Here is a 7,117-nt window from a genome sequence, read left to right as displayed (position 1 = left end):
ACGCTGTCAAGACTTTTCCAACCCATTACGACTCCATGGACACATCTCTCCCAGAACACCCCACCTTCATCTTCAATCGTTCTGGTGGTGTATCCGAAGAGTTTTCTTGGTAGAAATACGGAAGCGGTTTACCGTTGCCTTCTTCCACACAGTCAACTTGAGTTTCCACCCTTGACTCTTCTCCCATGTCGCTGCTGCCCGGCACAGGGGAGTTTTGCCTTGTAGCAGATTGTCTGCCCCTCACTAGCCACTGCCCAAACTAGGAATGGAAAGGTTAGGCCTCTGCTTGACTCTCCCTCCCATAGCCGAGACTGGTAGAGGACTGGAAACTCTCCAGGTGCCATCCTGAGAGGGGATTTAACAGGTACCGAAACAAAATTACCTGGCATGCGTACAAAAAACGTTTTGGAATTTTACTGGTCTGACGGGATGTTTTGCTGCCCTATCCCGAGGACGCTGTCTATCTGTAAAAGCCCTTGCCCCTCAAAATACTTCCTTGATTAAAAAAAAAAGGTGTACCCTCCCACACATGCCAACTGATTGCCAAGGCGATGGGACTTGTTCTAAAGTGCTCACCAGATCCGTTACAGAGCACTCAAAACATTAATGGCATTCTGTAAATTTCCACTCATCGGCCACCCTTTCTAGGAAGCGATGTGTACGCAGCTTATGATTTTAATTGCAGATTATGCCCTTAAAACTCCTCAGTAAATATTTTCTTAGTAAAGTACTGAGTGAGCATGTGCATAGATCACACCACTCAGGAAAGAATTTGCATTTAATTAGTATAATAGCCGATAACTGGTAGCACACTTGTTTTGCGCAAGTTTCTCTCTGGCTCAAAATTTTCCTGGAAAGCTGGTGGGTACAGAATCTATGGCTAGGACGGTATTAGCCTTTCAAAATAATAAGGGCAACAGGCTTCTGTCCATTTTAAAGAGAACACAATTTTCTCTGTAGGATTTTCTCTGAATTTGTAACTCCTTTGAGAGCCAGAGACCATGTTTCATAATATCACTGAAGTAGTGTGGAATGTATAATAGTAGTAGTTGTGGTAATGGTGCATTGAGTACAGTGCCTGGCACAGAGTAAGCACTTAACAAATACCATGATTATTTTTAGTAATGATTATTTATTGAGGACCAGCTTAGTGTGAGACACTAAGCACTTGGGAAAACACAACAAAAAAAACAGGTGTGTTCACCATCCATAAGAAATCTGTTTAATTGGAAAAAATATTTACAAAAAGTGGGGGTAGTAGGATGGTATGTGATAATAGTAGTAGTTGTAGAGATAGGATAGTTTGTCTAATAATCACAATGCTCTCAGCCAGAGATTATTCTGAACTGTTTATATATTCCCATCTTGCTGAAACCTGATCCAAGTATCAACTGTTGTATGAAGTTATTTTTGAATAGTCTTACTGGTCTGTTATTCTTATTTCCATATTTTCTTTGCCATACCTAATGCTCTCTAGGCACTTGATACATTTTAAAGATGTGTTGCCAAGGTAACTAAAGTATTTGTAATCTGTTGCTCCTGAGAATAAGAATTCTCCCCGGGAGATAAGAGGGTCACGTCTCATAATTAGCTTGATCATTCTGACATTTAGGAACCGAGGTATATCCATTCTTAAGCACTTTTGTGTGAAAACAGTGTGGCCTGGTAGAAAGAGTGCTCTGCACACAGTAAGCGCTCAATAAATGCGATTGAATTGAATAAAAGAGCACAGGTTTGGGAGTCAGAAGAATCAGGTTCTAATTCTGGCTCCTCCAGTCATTCATTCATTCATTCAATCGTATTTATTGAGCGCTTACTGTGTGCAGAGCACTGGACTTAGTGCTTGGGAAATACAAATGGGCAACATATAGAGACGGTCCCTACCCAACAACGGGCTCACAGTCGTTTGCTGTGTGACCTTGGGCAAGTCACTTCTCTGTGAGTCAGTTTCCTCACCTGTAAAATGGGAATTCCATACCTGTTCTCTTTCTTACAAAAACTGTGAGCCCCCATATGCTACCATGTCCTACCTGATTAACCTGTATCTTCCCCAGCTCTTAGAACAGAGTTTGACACATAAAAAGGGCTCTCAGTATGTTCCCAGCCCAATAGGAACCCATTATATAGCACAGTTTTCTGCTTACTTTGCAGAGAAGTAACACACCTCTTTTTTCTGCTTACTTTGCAGAAAAGTAACACACTTTGCAGAGTAGTGACACACCTCTTCTCCTCGGGATCCAAATGACTCATTTGCCAACTGGCCTAGAAGCAGCGTGGCTCAGTGGAAAGAGCCCGGGCTTTGGAGTCTGAGGTCATGGGTTCGAATCCCCGCTCCGCCACATATCGGCTGTGTAACCTCGGGCAAGTCACTTAACTTCTCTGAGCCTCAGTTACCTCATCTGTAAAATGGTGATTAAGACTGTGAGCCCCACGTGGGACAACCTGATCACCTTATATCCTCCCCAGCACTTTGCACATAGTAAGCACTTAACAAATGCCATTATTATTATTATTATTATTATTATTATCCTATTACTACTACTAGTACTACTTCTACCTCAACTCTCAGTCAATCAAATCAGTCATATTTATTGAGTGCTCACTGTTCATTCATTCATTCAATCGTATTTATTGAGCGCTTACTGTGTGCAGAGAACTGGACTAGGCGCTTGGGAAGTGCAAGTTGGCAACATATACAGTCCCTACCCAACAGTGGGCTCACAGTCTAGAAGGAGGAGACAGACAACAAAACAAAACATATTAAAAAAATAAAATAAATGGAATAAATATGTACAAATGAAATAAATAGAGTAATAAATACGTACAAACATATATACATATATACGGGTGCTGTGGAGAGGGGAAGGAGGTAAGGCGGGGGGGATGGGGAGAGTGCTGGACTAAGCGCTTGGGAGAGTACGCTATGACAGAGTTGGTACACACATTCCCGTCCACAACTAGTTTACGGTCGAAAGGAAGATACAGATATTGATATAGATAAATGAATTACCAATAAGTATCAAAGAGCTCTGGGGCTAAGAGAGGGGTGAGTATAGGCTGAATACAAATCCAAGTGCAAGGCCAACACAGTTTTCTTTTGTTTCATCATCATCAGTCGCATTTATTGAGCGCTTACTATGTGCAGAACACTGTACTAAGCGCTTGGGAAGTACAAATTGGCAACATATAGAGACAGTCCCTACCCAACAGTGGGCGCTCAGTCTAAAAGGGGGAGACAGAGAACAAAACCCAACATACTAACAAAATAAAATAAATAGAATAGATATGTACCAGTAAAATAAATAGAGTAATAAATATATACAAACATATATACATATATACAGGTGGTGTGGGGAAGGGAAGGAGGTAAGAAGGGGGGGATGGAGAGGGGAACGAGGGGGAGAGGAAGGAAGGGGCTCAGTCTGGGAAGGCCTCCTGGAGGAGGTGAGCTCTCAATAGGGCCTTGAAGGGAGGAAGAGAGCTAGTCTCTCTCCCCGCTTCTAGACTGTGAGCCTGTTGTTGGGTAGGGATTGTCTCTATCTGTTGCCGAACTGTACCGTCCAAGCGCTTAGTACAGCGCCCTGCACACAGTAAGCGCTCAATAAATACGATCAAATGAATGAATGAGAAGAGATGAGGGATTAATCAGGACTTCTTCCTATCACTACTATTTTTACTCCTTTCTCATGTCTTAATAGGCACTGGAGAGCTGAATTCAATAAGCCATTAACCTGTTAGACTCTTAATTCCCTGAATAATTGTTCCATCACTCAAATTCTTCTTTTCTGCTGTAAACACAATCTCAGAGAGTGGAGCCTTGATCTAAAGGCTTATTTTTGGGTTTTTTTTTCCCCTCTTACCATTTCCAAGACTGGTTGTGAAGTTTCTATCAGATTAGCTGAAATCTTCTTTAATAATAATCATAATAATGGCATTTTTTAAGCGCTTACTATGTGCAAAGCACTGTTCTAAGCGCTGGGGAGGTTACAAGGAGATCAGGTTGTCCCACGAGGGGCTCACAGTCTTAATCATCAATCGTATTTATTGAGCACTTACTATGTGCAGAGCACTGTACTAAGCGCTTGGGAAATACAAATTGGCAACACATAGAGACAGTCCCTACCCAACAGTGGGCTCACAGTCTAAAATCCCCATTCTTTGATGCCAAAGGTGATCTCCTTTAGGATTTTCCTTTCACTCATCTCTCCTCTGTAAGCGATCCACTCTCGCCTTCATTCAAATGTCCTTCCATATCCAGGTGTGGAAGGTTTGGGAAGGAACTGAAGATATCACAGGAATTACTGGCAACCGAGCTGCAATTCACCTTCCTTCTTGAGGCTCTAATTGAGAGTTTGAAGATTGACTCAGTACAACATTTTGAATGTAGGAATGATTGGTCAGACAGCAGCTTCTTAAGGGGAAAGCGTGTCTCGGGCTTATTATTGCCTGGAGGAATTTAATAAAATATTTCACACAAGGAGATTCGACTATAATGTACTCGGTTGTTCGTAAGTGATTTGATAAACCCTTTCATGAAAAGACTCGTAGAAAATAACCGGAATGTAAGGGGCAAAGTTGAGCGGTAGATTAATCTCCGAGAGACATTTCATTAGAGAAAACCGGTGAAGATGTAGAGGACCTAGGCTAATGTAAGCAGCACGTCCTTGGCTAGAAGAGATTCAGTTCAGTAGGTCAAGTGTTGAGTTGAGAACTGTGACTTCAAAATCCCGTTCCTCCGCTTTGACTCCGGGTGACTCTCGAGAACTAATTTCACACTCATCTACTCACAACCACTACGCCACAAGCACTTCTATAATAATAATAATAATAATAATAATAATGGCATTTATTAAGCGCTTACTATGTGCAAAGCACTGTTCTAAGTGCTGGGGAGGTTGCAAGGTGATCAGGTTGTCCCCTGGGGGGCTCACAGTCTTAATCCCCATTTTACAGATGAGGGAACTGAGGCCCAGAGAAGTGAAGTGACTTGCCCAAAGTCACCCACCTGACAGTTGGTGGAGCCGGGATTTGAACCCATGACCTCTGACTCCAAAGCACGCAGTCTTTTCCACTAAGCCACGCTGCTTCTATTCGTGTCTTGCTTCAGTACTTATCGAGAGTGTGAGCCCCACGTGGGACAGGGACTGTGTCCATCCCAGTGAACTTGTATCTACCCCAGCGCTTAGGACAGTGTTTAGCACATAACAAATATTGTTATAATTATTATTATTAATATTGATCTATCAATAACATTTATTGAGTGTGTACAGTTTGCAGAGCACTGTTCTTATGCTCTGGGGAGAATACGATATGATCGTACTTAACCTATTACATAAAAACACGCTCAAATATATTTCCACTGTTCTTTCACCACCTACCTGTTAGAGAAGCAGCGTGGCTCAGTGGAAAGAGCCCGGGCTTGGAAGTCAGAGGTCGTGGGTTCTAATCCCGGCTCTGCCAACTGTCAGCTGTGTGACTTTGGGCAAGTCACTTCACTTCTCTGGGCCTCAGTTCCCTCATCTGTAAAATGGGGATGAGGACCGTGAGCCCCACGTGGGACAACCTGATTACCTTGTATCTACCTCAGTGCTTAGAACAGGGCTTGGCACATAGTAAGCGCTTAGCAAATACCATTATTATTATTATCTGTAAATTATCTGATGCTTGTTTCCCCTAGTTGAGGGGTGGGATCTAGTGGCAGGCACTGGACTAGAAGCAGCATTGACTAGTGGAGAGATCACGGGGCTGGGAGTCAGAAGGACCTGGATTCTAATCCTGGCTTTGCCACTTGTCTGCTGTGTGACCTTGGGCAAATCACTTCACTTCTCTGTGCCTCCGTTCCCTTGTCTGTAAAGTGGGGATTAACACTGTGAGCCCTATTTGGGGCAGGGACTGTGTCCAACATGATTACCTGGTATCTCTCCCAGTGCTTAGAACAATGCTTGACACATAGTAAGTGCTTAACAAATATAATCATTATTATTAGTAGTAGTAATAAGAAGCACTGGGGCAGGTACAAGATTATAATAATGATAATAATGGCATTTACTAAGTGCTTACCATGTGCAAAGCACTGTTCTAAGTGCTGGGCAGATTACAAGGTGATCATGTTGTCACATGAGGCTCACTGTCTAAATCCCCATTTTACAGATGAGGGAACTGAGGCACAGAGAAGTTAAGTGGCTTATCCAAAGTCACACAGCTGACAAGTGGTGAAGCCAGCATTTGAACCCATGACCCCTGACTCCAAAGCCCGGGCTCTTTCTGCCGAGCCACGCAGCTGTTTGGACACAGTCCCTGACTCTCATCACAATCTTTATACACTCCCCAGATGAGGCATACAAAAAGTCCTTGATCAATCAATCAATAAATAGTATTCGTTGAGTCCTTAATGTATATACCGTACAACAGAATTGGTAGAGAAGCAGCGTGGCTCAGTGGAAAAGACCCCGGGCTTTGGAGTCAGAGGTCATGGGTTCAAATCCCGGCTCCGCCAATTGTCAGCTGGGTGACTTTGGGCAAGTCGCTTATCTTCTCTGTGCCTCAGTTACCTCATCTGTAAAATGGGGATGAAGACTGTGAGGCCCCCCGTGGGACAACCTGATCACCTTGTGACCTTCCCAGTTCTTAGAACGGTGCTTTGCACATAGTAAGCGCTTAATAAATGCCATCATCATTATTATTATTAGATACAATCTCTGCCCACAAGGAATTTACAGTCTAGAGGGGGAGACAGGCATAAAAATAAATTACGCATAGGGACAATGGGAGAGAAGGAGGATACGTACATATGCGCTGTCAGGGTAGGGTGAATATCAGGTGCTTAGAGGGTACCAATCCAAGTGCAGAGGTGATACAGAAGGGAGGATGAATAGGGAAATGAGGCATTAATCAGGAGTAGCAGCGCAATTCAGTGGAAAGAGCCCGGGCTCTGGAGTCAGAGGTCATGGGTTCAAATCCAGGCCCCACCAGTTGTCAGCTGTGTGACTTTGGGCAAGTCACTTCACTTCTCTGGGCCTCAGTTCCCTCATCTGTAAAATGGGGATTGACTGCGAGCCCCCCGTGGAACAACCTGATCACCTACAGTGCAAGTCCTAGCAGGAACAGCAAGGCTTGA

At 43.5% G+C, this 7,117-nt stretch overlaps 1 non-coding gene across 1 annotated transcript; it reads right to left on the bottom strand.

Annotated features, from left to right (window-relative positions):
- Positions 1–217: 217 nt before the first annotated feature.
- Positions 218–355, bottom strand: LOC119947769. The gene has a single exon (XR_005456565.1). It is a non-coding gene; the product is annotated as a small nucleolar RNA SNORA7 (small nucleolar RNA).
- Between the last annotated feature and the right edge of the window lie 6,762 nt (positions 356–7,117).

This window comes from Tachyglossus aculeatus, chromosome X5, assembly GCF_015852505.1.
Source record: "Tachyglossus aculeatus isolate mTacAcu1 chromosome X5, mTacAcu1.pri, whole genome shotgun sequence".
In the NCBI taxonomy this organism is placed as follows: Eukaryota; Metazoa; Chordata; class Mammalia; order Monotremata; family Tachyglossidae; genus Tachyglossus; species Tachyglossus aculeatus.
The sequence above is the reverse complement of the archived record's forward strand: the minus strand, read 5'-3'. Positions and strand labels throughout refer to the sequence as shown.